The following is a 13,727-nucleotide window of genomic DNA, read 5'->3' on the forward strand; positions in this document are numbered from 1 at the left end:
GAGACAGAGACACAGAAGAGAAAGAGACAGAGACTGAGAGAGATAGAGTCGGAGTCAGAGAGTGGCTTGTACTGGACTAACATTGGATAAAGTGCACAACAACAACAATTAAAAAAGAAACAAACAACTGTTTGAAGGTAATGGAAAGTGATAAAGAACAGCCAGAAACTGAAGGATATTTGACCCTCTAAAAAAGGAACTGTGTTGGATAAAATCTGCATTTTTATGGCTTTTCTTTGGAGGGCACACCCAGTCCCCTCAGCCTGGAGAAGAAAACTCAAGCAGAAAGCTTAAGTCTTATTGGTCTGAGGAGTCAGAGGTCAGAGTCTAGGCTACCAGAAAAGCAGGAAGTTGAGGGGAAAATACTGGAAAGCAGGGAGCCACAAGGAGGTGCAAAATCTGCATAATCCTTGGATGGTCTCTGAGTTGGGTAAGACCCCAAAGAGCCTGGGGAAGGGGGGCACAATCAGAAAGTTAATAGAACTAGACATAGATTTTAGCAGTTGCCCACCACTGGGGAGATAGAATTTGGAGTTTAAATCCCACCAAGTTAAGAGGGGCTATTAATAACCAAGCTTTTCCAATAAAATTACAGAAAGTCCCTTCCTTAGGAATAAAGACTAGATCCAAGGACAAAGGGATTTGCCCTAGGACTAAGAGTAAAACCAAAATGGACTTCCCCTGATGAAGCCTAAAATTAAGCCTCCAAAAGAACAAGGTGATTTAACTGTGCTAAAACAAAACTCAACATTCTTCAGAGGAAAGAAGATAACAGAATCGGGAGTCCCTTTAATGTATTATCTACATTGTCCAATATACAATAAAAAATTAGTAGACACGTGAAGAAACAGGATAATGTGACCCATGCTCAAGAGAAAAATCAGTCAATAGAAACAGAACCACAGCCAACCCAGATGTTGGAATTAGCAGACAATGAGTTTAAAATATCTGTGATAACTTGTATTAAAGAATCTAATGGAATTGATATAATGGGTGGCAAAATGGGGAATTTCAGGAGTGATGTGGATATTATAAAAAAGGATAAAATGGAAATCCTGGAAATGAAAATTATAATACCGGAAATAAAAAAAATTCATTAGATGGCATTAACAGATGATTGGATTGAACACAATAAAAGAATCAATTAGGGGCGGCGCCAAGATGGTGGAGTAGTCAGATGCTTCAGGTGATCCCTCTTATAACAAAGACCCGAAAAAACAAGTGAAATTATACGTATGACAAACCAGGAACCCTGAACATCAAAGGCAAAGTCAGAAAACAGACCGAGCAGCAGGGGGAAGGAGAGATGGTTCAGAAGCAGTGAGGAGTTGCCGGACCTCACTCACTAGGAACCCTCAGGTACAATCCTTGGAGCGACCCCTGCAGGCCTGGCAGTAGTGTTCTGGAGTGTCTCTTCTCAGGGAGAGACAGCGAGCCATGCAGCCTACTCACACCTCTGGAACCAGAGAAGAACAACACTTTTGGAAAAACTAACTACTTGCATTTATTTTATCATACCCCCAGCTCCCAAGCCAGCTTCAGCAGCTGTCTATTTCCCTGGGCCTGAGATAGGTTCTGCTGCGTGCTCTGAGCCATTCTCCCAGCCTTGGAGAAGGAATAAATTAACATTGGGGGAAAAGATAATCTGCTAGCTCCACTAAGCTAAGGAGCTCAGGACAGAAGTGGCTCCTGTCTAGGCACAAAGAGTCCACGGACTCTGAATACCTTTAACCCCTGCATGGACCTGTGTGGGCCCATTTCAAGAGATTAGGCCCTTGTTGGTGGACTGCAACTGTTTCAGCTGTGTGGTGGAGAGGTGGGTTTTTAATGTTTGACACCATTTCGCCTATTAAACAGGGTCCTCACCTACCCACATCAGGGGCCTAAGGACTGGCAGCTCCACCCACATCACCTAGCCACGTGTGACAAGGGTCCAAGGATAAGTGGTACCTCCCAGTCCCTACAACAAAAAGCAGTGGCTACCCATGGTCCGGCAGCAGAACCTACCCACTGTGTGCTCTAGGGAACAGGGATGCGCTTTCCTCACAGACACTTGGGGGATGGTTGTCAGCCCCCTGCCTTGTTCAGAGAGTGACCCCTGCTGCAACCAGATACCTGTGCCTACATCAATCACTCCTGCCCCTCTAAGACTTAGGACAGAGCCTGTAGCACGCACTTGATGACCAACTTCCTGGACACCTGTGCTGAATCCTTACAAGAAAAGTAAATGGACTCCTAGGCTCATATACATGGTAACAGCTCTAGCCATCTGATGACAGGACGTTAGAGCTTCAAAGGTGAAAACAATCAAGCTAGCTCACTCAAGCAGCGTACTTGGGCATATCAAAACAAAACAAAACAAAGCAAGAAGCTAGGATACGGTAAGCAAACATACAATAAACTAATACAATAACTTATAGATGGCTCGGAGACAACAGTCAATATCAAATCACATAAAGAAGCAGACCATAATCGCTTCAACAAGGTCTCAAAAAAAAAAAAAAGAATCAAGGAATCTTCCTGATGAAGGTGTATTCCTGGAATTACCAGATGTAGAATACAAAAGATTAATACACAAAACACTTCAAGACATCAGGAACGAAATCAGGCAAAATGCAGAACAAGCTAAGGAACACACAGATAAAGCAGTTAAAAAAATTAAAAAGGTTATTCAAGAACATAATGAAAAATTTAATAGGCTGCAGGAATCCATAGAGAGACAGCAATCAGAATTTCAGAAGATAAACAATAAAATTACAGGATTAGACAACTCAATAGAAAATCAGAGGAGGAGAACTGAGCAAGTGGAAGGCAGAACTGGTAAGATTGAAGATAAAGCAGTTGGCACCAATATATTTGAAGAAAAATTAGATAAAAGAATTAAAAAAAATGAAGAAACCCTAAGAATCATGTGGGACTCTATCAAGAGAAATAACCTACAAGTGACTGGAGTACCAGAACAGGGAGGGATAACAGAAAATACAGAGAGAATTGTTGAAGATTTGTTGGCAGAAAACTTCCCTGATATTGTGAAAGATGAGAGGATATTTATCCAAGATGCTCATCGAACTCCGCATAAAGTAGATCTCAAAAGAAAGTCAATAAGACAAATTATAATCAAGCTTGCCAAAACCAAAGATAAAAAGAGAATTTTAAGAGTGGCTAGGGATAAACAAAAAGTCACCTACAAAGCAGAGTCAGTAAGAATAAGCTCAGACTACTTGGCAGAAACCATGCAGGCAAGAAGGCAATGGGATGACTTATATAAAGCACTGAGGGAAAAAATAGCCAGCCAAGAATCAAATATCCAGCAAAACTGTGTCTCAAATATGAAGGCGAAATTAGGACATTTCCAGATAAACAGAGGTTAGGGAATTTGAAAAAACCAAACCAAAACTACAAGAAATACTAAAGGGAGTTCTCTGGTTAAAAAATCAATAATATGAGATATCAACGGAAGTCTAGAAGACAAGACAGAGCAACCAGAGTCAACTCAGATAGGGAAATCACAAAAATAAATCAAGATAAAAAACGCTCAAAACAAGGAAACAGCAATGTCATTACGTAAAAGATGACAACGTTAAAACAATAAAGAGGGACTAAAAAATTGTAGTCATAGATCTTCACAAGGAGAGGAAGTCAAGGCAATATAAAGAAATAAAAGTTAGGTTTAAACTTAGAAAAACAGGGGTAAATATTAAGGTAACCACAAAGGAGACTAAGAATCCTACTCATCAAAATAAAATACAAGAAAAAAGTAAAGACTCAGCCAAAAAAAAAAAAAAAAAAGATAAACTACTCAGCACCAAAAATTAAGTGGGAAAAAGAAACTGTCAACAACACACAAAAAAAGACATCAAAATGACAGCATTAAACTCATACCTATCCATAATTATGCTGAATGTAAATGGACTATATGTACCAATAAAGACACAGAGGGTGGCAGAATGGCTTAAAAAAACATTATCCATCTATATGCTGCCAACAAGGGACATACCTTGGACTTAAAGACACAACCAAACTAAAACTCAAAGGATGGAAAAAAATTTATCAAGCAAACAACAATCAAAAAAGAGCAGGAGTGGCAATATTAATTTCTGACAAAATAGATTTAAAGTTAAATCCACCACAAAGGATAATGGAGGACACTATATAATGTCTAAAAGGACAATATACCAGGAGGATATAACCATATTAAATATTTACACACTCAGTGACAGGGCTGCAAGATACATAAAACAAACTCTAACAGCATTGAAAAGTGAGATAGATAGCTCCACAATAACAGTAGGAGACTTCAACACACTGCTTTCGGTGAAGGACAGGACATCCAGAAAGAAGCTCAATAAAGACACGGAAGATCTAAATGCCACAATCAACCAACTTTACCTCATAGAAATATACAGAACATTCCACCCAACAGCAGCCAAGTATACTTTCTTTTCCAGTGCACATGGAACATTCTCTAGAACAGACAACATATTAGGTCATAAAGCAAGCTTTAACAGAATCCAAAACATCAAAATATTACAAAGTACCTTCTCTGACCATAAGGCCATAAAAGTAGAAATCAATAACAGGAAAAGAAATCAAACACTTTGAAACTGAACAATACACTGCTCAAAAACATGGTCCCCAGACCTTCTGTTAGCCCAAGACAGGAACCATTCCCAAAGCGAACTCTCCAGACAGGGATCGAACTGGACTATGGGACAGAAAATGATACTGGTGAAGAGTGAGTTTCTTGGGCCAAGTAGACACATGAGACTGTGTGGGCAGCTCCTGTCTAGAGGGGAGATGAGAGGGCAGAGGGGATCAGAAGCTGGCCGAATGGACACGAAAACAGAGAGTGGAGGGAAGGAGGGTGGTGTCTCATTATTGGGGAAAGCACCTAGGAGTATATAGGAAGGTGAATATAAATTTTTGTATGAGAGACTGACTTGGTTTGCAAACTTTCACTTAAAGCACAATAAAAAAAATTTTTTAAATATACAAAAAAATGCTGATTACTATATAGTAAAAGAGAAATTGTTGATCTTATCCAGAGGGAAGATAGATATTATCCCAATATATTGTAACATATTGAGAAATGATTAAGTTGGCTGGTGAAGCTGACCTCTTATACACTCGTCTGTGATCTAACATCATATGAAGAATCTTCTTCTATTTTCTACTGGACTTATGGGAATACAGCACTGCTTACAAGGCCCTGCTCAGCTCCCATCTCTTCAGTAAGACCTTCCCAAATCACTCTTTGCTCTACATTTGCATAGTTTGTAGGTCACTGGCCACTCATTGGCGCCTGTAACATTCATCTCACACCTACCATATGCCATCTCATATTATTAACTGTTACTTTATGCTATATGTCTCGGCTCCTTAATTTTATTGTAAATTTTTGATTAATAAACAACTCTTTGTTGTTATTGTTGTTAGTTGCCATGGAGTTGATCCTGACTCATGGTGACCACATGTGTGCAAAGTAGAGCTGCTCCATTGGTTTTCAAGGCTGTGACCTTTCAGAAGCAATCACCAGACCAGTCTCCGGAGATGCCTCTTGGTGTGTTCGAACTGCCAACCTTCCAGTTAGTAGTCAAGTGCTTAACCGTTTGTTGCACCCAGGGACTCCTCAACAATTATCGCTCACATTATTTCCCGCAAGCACTGAAGGCAATAATTTGACATCAGTAGCATCTTGTATTCATAGAGCAACTGTATACTTTTCAAAAAAATTTCAATGACTTTTTCTAATATGATTCTTTCTATATCCCTATGCAGTAGATTAGATAGTTGTCGTTATCCTAATTTTATGTCCAAAGAAATTATGATTTAGAGAGGTGAGTGATTTGTCATAATAATGAGACACTGGGCTGGGCTAGTCAGGCCCCTATTTATTGAAAAATTTCTCCTTCCTCCCTTCTTTCTCCATCACTGGTTGGTTATTAATGAGCTAGGGGTCCCTCTGGAAAAACCATCCTTACTCTCAAGGCAAAGTGAGAGAGAGAAGAGAGAGAGAAAATGTGTATGAATCCAAAAGTCTGCCTTTCTGCAGGGACCATGGTCTCGGGAGACACCTAGCTTAATTGGCATAACAGAGTTTATAAAGAAAATGTTCTACACTGTACTTTGGTGAGTAGCATCTGGGGTCCTAAAAGTCTATAAGCAGCCATCTAGGATACTCCACTGGTCTTGCCCCTTCAGGAGCAAGGAAGAATGAAGAAAACTGAAGATACAAGGGAAAGATTAGTCCAAAGGACTGATGAACCACACCTACTATGGTCTCCACCAGACTGAGCCCAGTACAACTAGATGATGCCCAGCTACCACCACTGACTGCTCTGACAGAGATCACAACACAGGGTCCCAGACAGAGCTGGAGAAAAATGTAGAACAAAATTCTAACTCAAAAAGAAAGACTAGAACTGCTAACCTGACAGAGACTGGAGAAGCCCTGAGAATATGGCCCCTGGACACCCTTTCAGCTCAGTAATGCAGTCACTCCTGAGGGTCACCTTTCAGCCAAAGATTGGACAGGCCCATAAAACAAAATGAGTCTAAACGGGCATACCAGCCCTGGGGCAAGGACTGGAAGGCAGGAGGGAACAGGAAAGCTGGTAATAGGGAACCCAAGGTTGAGAAGGGAGAGTGTTGATACGTCATGGAGTTGTTAATCAATGTCATAAAACAATAAGTGTACTAACTGTTTAATGAGAAACTAGTTTGTTCTGTAAAACTTCAACTAAAGTACAATAAAAAAAGTAAAAGAAAAAAAAATGCCATGGCCGGGATGGCTTCACAGGAGAGCTCTACCAAATTTTCAGAGAAGAGTTAACACCACTACTACTAAAGGTATTTCAGAGTATAGAAAAGGATGGAATAGTCCTAAACTCATTCTATGAAACCAGCATATCCCTGATACCAAAACCAGGTAAAGACTCCACAAAAAAAGAAAATTACAGATCTATATCCCTCACGAACTTAGATGCAAAAATCCTCAACAAAATTCTAGCTAATAGAATTCAACAACATATCAAAAAAACAATTCACCATGACTGAGTGGGATTCACAACGGGTATGCAGGGATGGTCCAACATTAGAACAACAATTAATGTAATCCACCATATAAATAAAACAAAAGACAAGAATCACATGATCTTATCAATTGATGCAGAAAATGCATTTGACAAAGTTCAACACCCATTCATGATAAAAACTCTCAGCAAAATAGGAATAGAAGGAAAATTCCTCAACATAATAAAGGGCATTTATACAAAGCCAACAGCCAACATCATCCTAAGTGGAGACAGTCTGAAAGCCCTCCCACTGAGAACGGGAACCAGGCAAGGTTGCCCTTTATCACCACTCTTGTTCAACATTGTGCTGGAGGTCCTAGCCAGAGCAATCAGGATAAAGAAATAAAGGGCGTCCAGACTGGTAAGGAATAAGTAAAAGTACCTCTATTTGCAGATGACATGATCTTATACACAGAAAACCCTAAGGCATCCTCCAGAAAACTACTGAAACTAACAGAAGAGTTCAGCAAAGGGATCAGGATACAAGATAAACATACAAAATTAGTTGGATTCCTCTAAACCAACAAAAAGAACATCGAAGAGGAAATCACCAAATCATTACCATTTATAGTAGCCCCCAAGAGGATAAAACACTTAGGAATAGATTTTACCAGAGACGTAAAAGACCTGTAAAAAGAAAACTACAAGACACTACCGCAAGAAGCCAAAAAAAGACCTACATAAGTGGAAAACATACCTTGCTCATGGATAGGAAGACTCAACATTGTAAAAAAACCTATTCTACCAAAAGAGATCTATAGATACAATACAATTCCGATCCAAATTCCAACCGTATTTTTTAATGAGATGGAGAAACAAATCACCAATTTCATATGGAAAGAGGCCCCGGATAAGTAAAGCATTACTGAAAAAGAACAAAGTAAGAGGCCTCATACTACCTGACTTTAGAACCTATTATACCGCCACAGTAGTCAAAACAGCCTGGTACTGGTACAACAACAGATACGTAGACCAACTGAACAGAACTGAGAATCCAGACACAAATCCATGCACATGTGAGCAGCTGATATTTGACAAAGGCCCGAAGTCAGTTAAATGGGGAAAAGACAGTCTCTTTCACAAATGGTGCTGGCATAACTGGATATCCATCTGCAAAAAAATGAAACAAGACCCATACCTCACACCATCCACAAAAACTAACTCAAAATGGATCGAAGACCTAAACATCAAATCTAAAATGATAAAGATCATGGAAGAAAAAACAACGCTAGGATCTCTAACACATGACATAAACAGTATACAAAACATTACTAACAATGCACAAACACCAGAAGAAAAAGAAGATAACTGGGAGCTCCTAAAAATCAAACACCTATGCTCATCCAAAGACTTCACCAAAAGAGTAAAAAGATAACCTGCAGATTGGGAAAAAGTTCTTAGCTATGACATTTCCGATCAGCATCTCATCTCTAAAATCTATATGATACTGCAAAACCTCAACAACAAAAAGACAAATAACCTAATTAAAAAATGGGCAAAGGATATGAACAGGCACTTTACTAAAGAAGACATTCAGGTAGCTAACAGATACATGAGGAAATGGTCAGAGTCAATAGCCGTTAGAGAAATGCAAATCAAAACTACAATGAGATTCCATCTCACTCCAACAAGGTTGGCATTAATCCAAAAAACACAAAATAATAAATGTTGGAGAGGTTGTGGAGAGGCTGGGAACACTTATACACTGCTGGTGGGAATATAAAATGGTACAGCCACTTTGGAAATAAATTTGGCTCTTACTTAAAAAGCTAGAAGTAAAGCTACCATACCAAAACCCCAAACCAAACCCAGTGCCATCGAGTCAATTCCAACTCATAGCGACCCTATAGGACAGAGTAGAACTGCCCCATAGAGTTTCCAAGGAGTGTCTGGTGGATTTGAACTGCTGACCCTTTGGTTAGCGGCCATAGCACTTAACCACTACACCACCAGGGTTTCCAAAGCTACCATACGATCCAGCAATTCCACTCCTTGGAATATATCCTAGAGAAATAAGAGCCTTTACGTGAACAGATATTTGCACACCTGTATTCATTGCAGCACTGTTTACAACAGCAAAAAGATGGAAGCAACCAAGGTGCCCATCAATGGATGAATGGATAAATAAACTAATGGTATATTCACACAAATGGGATACTACGCATAGATAAAAAACAATAAATCCGTGAAACAATTCATAACATGGACGAATCTGGAAGGCGTTATGCTGAGTGAAATTAGTCAGTTGCAAAATGACAAATATTATATAAGACCACTATTATAAGAACTCAAGAAATAGTTTAGACAGAGAAAAAAATATTCTTTGATGGTTACGAGAGAGGGGAGGGAGGGAGGGAACAGGGTATTCACTAATTAGATAGTAGACAAGAAGTATTTTAGGTGAAGGGAAAGATAACACACAATATAGGCGAGGTCAGCACAACTGGACTAAACCAAAAGCAAAGAAGTTTCCTGAATAAACCTAATGCTTTGAAGGCCAGAGTAGCACGGGTGGGGTTTTGGGGACTATGATTTCAGGGAACATCTAGGTCAATTGGCATAATAAAATTTGTTACGAAAATATTCTGCATTCCACTTTGGTGAGTGGTGTCTGGCACTTAAACGCTAGCAAGCGGCCATCTAAGATGCATCAATCGTTCTCAACCCACCTGGAGCAAAGAAGAATGAAGAATACCAAAGACACAAGGTAATTATGAGCCCAGGAGACAGAAAGGGCCACATGAACCAGAGACTACATCAGCCTGAGACCAGAAGAACTAGATGGTGCCTAGCTACAACCAATGACTGCCCTGACAGGGAATACAACAGAGAATCCCCGAAGGAGCAGGAGAGCAGTGGGATGCAGACCTCAAATTCTCGTAAAAAGACCAGTCCTAATGGTCTGACCGAGACTAGAAAATCTGGTCCCCAGACCTTCTTTTAGTCCATGATTGGAACCATTCCCAAAGCCAACTCTTCAGACAGGGATTCAACTGGACTATAAAATAGAAAATGATACTGGTGAGGATTGAGCTTCTTGGCTCAAGTAGACACATGAGACTATGTGGGCAGCTCCTCTCTGGAGGGGAGATGTGCATGCTGAGGGGGACAGAAGCTGGCTGAATGGACATGGGAATACAGGGTGGAGAGAAGGAGTGTGCTGTCTTATGGGGGGGGAGCAACTAGGAGTACATAGCAAGGCGTGTATAAGATTTTGTATGACAGACTGACTTGATTTGTAAACTTTCACTTAAAGCACAATAAAAATGAAAAAAGAAAACCCTATGGAGCACAGTTCTACTCCGATACACTCACGGTTGCCATGAATCAGCATCAACTCGAAGGCAACTGGTGTAAGTATTTTGGCCCTATTTTTTTTTTTAAAGGTTAAAGTGGTTTCCCACAATTAAAAATCAGGAAATCTTACATAAACTCCAAAAAGAAAAAAAAAAAAAAGAGTTAATTAACATGAAGGCAGATCAATGAAATAATTCAAACTGAAGCACAGATAGAGTATTTTAAAAAAAATTAACAAAGCCTCAATGACTTGTGGGAGAGTATCAAGTGTAACTGGAGCTCCAGAAGGAAAGAATAGAGATGGCAACAGAAAAAAAATCTGAAGAAATAATGGCCGATTCCATCCCCCTCCCCAAATTTGATTTAAAAACAAAATAAAACAACCAATAAAAACAAAGACACTAGCAACCACTCAGATCCAGGAACCTCAGCAAATCCAAAGCAAGATAAATACCAAGAAAACCACACCTAAGCATGAGAAAATCTTGAAAGCCAGAGGAAAAAAACATTGTATATGGGAAAATAACAGTAAGGACAGTCAGTTTCTCCTGAGAAACTATACAAGCCAGAAGAAGACTGCCATCCATAATTCTATATCCAATGAAAATACCTTTCAAAAATTAAGGTAAGAGAATTAAATAAACCTAAGAGAATTTGTAATCAGCAGACCCATTTACAAGAAACACTAAAGAAGCTCTTTAGGACAAAGGGAATTAATACCAGATGGAAATCTGGATCTATAGGAATGTATAAAAAGTATTAGAAATGGTAGATACATTGGTAGATATAAAAAACAATTTTTCTTTGTTTTCTTAACTTATTTAAAAGTCAATTGACTGTTTAAAGCAAAAATAATAACAGTGTATTGTGGGCTTATTAAAAAATGTAAACAAAATACAATGATAGCAATAGCACAAAGGACCCAAAAAGGACAGAAGAGGTAAAAATAGAATTATATGGTTGTAATATTCCCACTTACACCAGAAGTGGTATAATATTAATTTCAAGTAAATTGTTATAAATTGAGGAAGCATATCCTTAGAGTAACCACACACACACACAAAATACAAAGAGGTATAGCTAAAATGCCATTGTCCTTTTGTGCTGTGGAGTCAAATCTGACTCATAGTGACTCTATATGACAGAGTAGAACTGCCTCACGGGGTTTCCAAGGCTGTAATCTTTATGGCCCCCACCCGTCTGTCAGTTTGTTGTACAGTCGGGGCTTCTGTGTTGCTGTGATGCTGGAAGCTATGCCACTGGGATTCAAATACCAGCAGGGTCACCCTGGTGGACAGGTTTCAGCTGAACTTCCAGACTAAGAAAGACTAGGAGGGAGGACCTAGTGGTCTACTTCCAAAAAGAATTAGCCAGTGAAAACCTTACAAATACCAGTAGAACACTGTCTGATATAGTGGTAGAAGATGAGTCCCTCAGGTTGGAAGGCCCTCAGAATACAACAGGGGAAGAGCTGCCTCCTCAAAGCAGAGTCGACCTTAATGATGTGAATGGAGTCCAGCTTTCAGGACCTTCATTTGCTGATGTGGCATGCTTCAAAATGAGAAAAAAAAGCTGGAAACATCCATTAATAATTGGAATGTGGAATGTACGAAGTATGAATCTAGGAAAATTGGAAATCATCAAAAATGATTGGAACACATAAACATTGATATGCTAGGCATTAGTGATATGAAACAGACTGGTATTGGCCATTTTGAATCAGACAATCATATAGTCTACTATGCTGGAAATGACAACTTGAAGAGGAATGGCGTTGCATTTACCATCAAAAAGAACACTTCAAGATCTATCCTGAAGTACAACACTGTCAGTGATACAATAATATCCATGCACCTATAAGGAAGGCCAGTTAATATGAATATTATTCAAATTTACACACCAACCACTAAGGCCAAAGATGAAGAAATTGAAAAATTTTACCAACTCCTGCATCTGAAATTGGTTGAACATGCAATCAGGATGCATTAATAATTACTGGTGATTGGAACGTGAAAATTGGAAACAAAGAAGACAATATGTCCTCGGTGATAGAAAAAATGCCAGAGATCACGCGATTGAATTTTGCAAGACCAACCACTTCTTCATTGCAAATACCTTTTTTTCACCAACATAAATGACAACTGTACACACGGACCTCACCAGATGGAATACACAGGGATCAAATCGACTACATATGTGGAAACACACGATAGAAAAGCTCAATATCATCAGTGAGAACAAGGCCAGGGGTCAACTGCAGGACCGACCATCAATTGCTCATATGCAAGTTCAAGTTGAAGCTGAAGAAAATTAGAACAAGGCCACAAGAGCCAAAGTATGACCCCGAGTATATCTCACCTGAATTTAGGGACCATCTCCAAGCATAGATTTGATGCATTGAACACTAATCAGTAAAGACCAGATGAGTTGTGGAATGACAGCAAGGACATCATACATGAAGAAAGCAAGAGGTCATTTAAAAGACAGGAAAGAAAGAAAAAACCAAAATGGATGTCAGAAGAGACTTTGAAACTGGCTCTTGAATGTCGAGTAGCTAAAGCAAATGGAAGAATTGATGAAGTAAAAGAGCTGAGCAAAAGATTTCAAAGGGCAGTTTGAGAAGACAAAGTATTATAACGGAATGTGCAAAGATCCAGAGTTATAAAATAAAAAGGGAAGAACACACTCAGCAATTCTCAAGCTGAAAGAACCAAAGAGAAAGTTCAAGCCTCGAGTTCCAATTTTGAAGGATTCTATGGGGAAAATATCAAACAACAAAAGAAGATGGAAGGAATACACAGAGTTACTGTACCAAAAAGAATTGGTCAACGTTCAACCATTTCAGGAGGTAGCACATGACCAGGAACTGATGCTGACGAAGGAAGAGGTTGAAACTGCACTGAAGGCATTGGTGAAAAACAAGGCTCCAGGAATTGACGGAATACCAATTGAGATGTTTCAACAAACAGACACAGTGCTGGAAGTGCTCACTTGTCTATGCCAAGAAATTTGGAAGACAGTTACCTGGCCAACTGAATGGAAGAGATCCATGTTTATGCCCACTGCAAAGAAAGATGATCCAACCAAATTCAGAAGTTATTGAACAATATCATTACTATCACACACAAGTAAGATTTTGCTAAAGATCATTCAAAAGCAACTGTGGCAGTACATCTACAGGGAACTGCCAGAAATTTAAGCCGGATTCAGAAGAGGATGTAGAACTAGGGATATCATTGCTGTTGTCAGATGGATCTTGACTGAAAGCAGAGAATACAAGGAAGAGATTTGCCTGTGTGTTATTGACTATGCAAAGGTATTTGACTGTGTAGATCATAACAAATTATGGATAGCATT

The 13,727-nt window shown here is 39.3% G+C and overlaps 1 protein-coding gene across 2 annotated transcripts in view; it reads right to left on the bottom strand.

Annotated features, from left to right (window-relative positions):
* EMID1 (EMI domain containing 1) overlaps positions 1-13,727 on the bottom strand; it is a 51,046-nt gene that overhangs the window by 11,443 nt on the left and 25,876 nt on the right. The window lies entirely within an intron of this gene.

Source organism: Loxodonta africana, chromosome 19 (genome assembly GCF_030014295.1).
Source record: "Loxodonta africana isolate mLoxAfr1 chromosome 19, mLoxAfr1.hap2, whole genome shotgun sequence".
Classification (NCBI taxonomy): domain Eukaryota; kingdom Metazoa; phylum Chordata; class Mammalia; order Proboscidea; family Elephantidae; genus Loxodonta; species Loxodonta africana.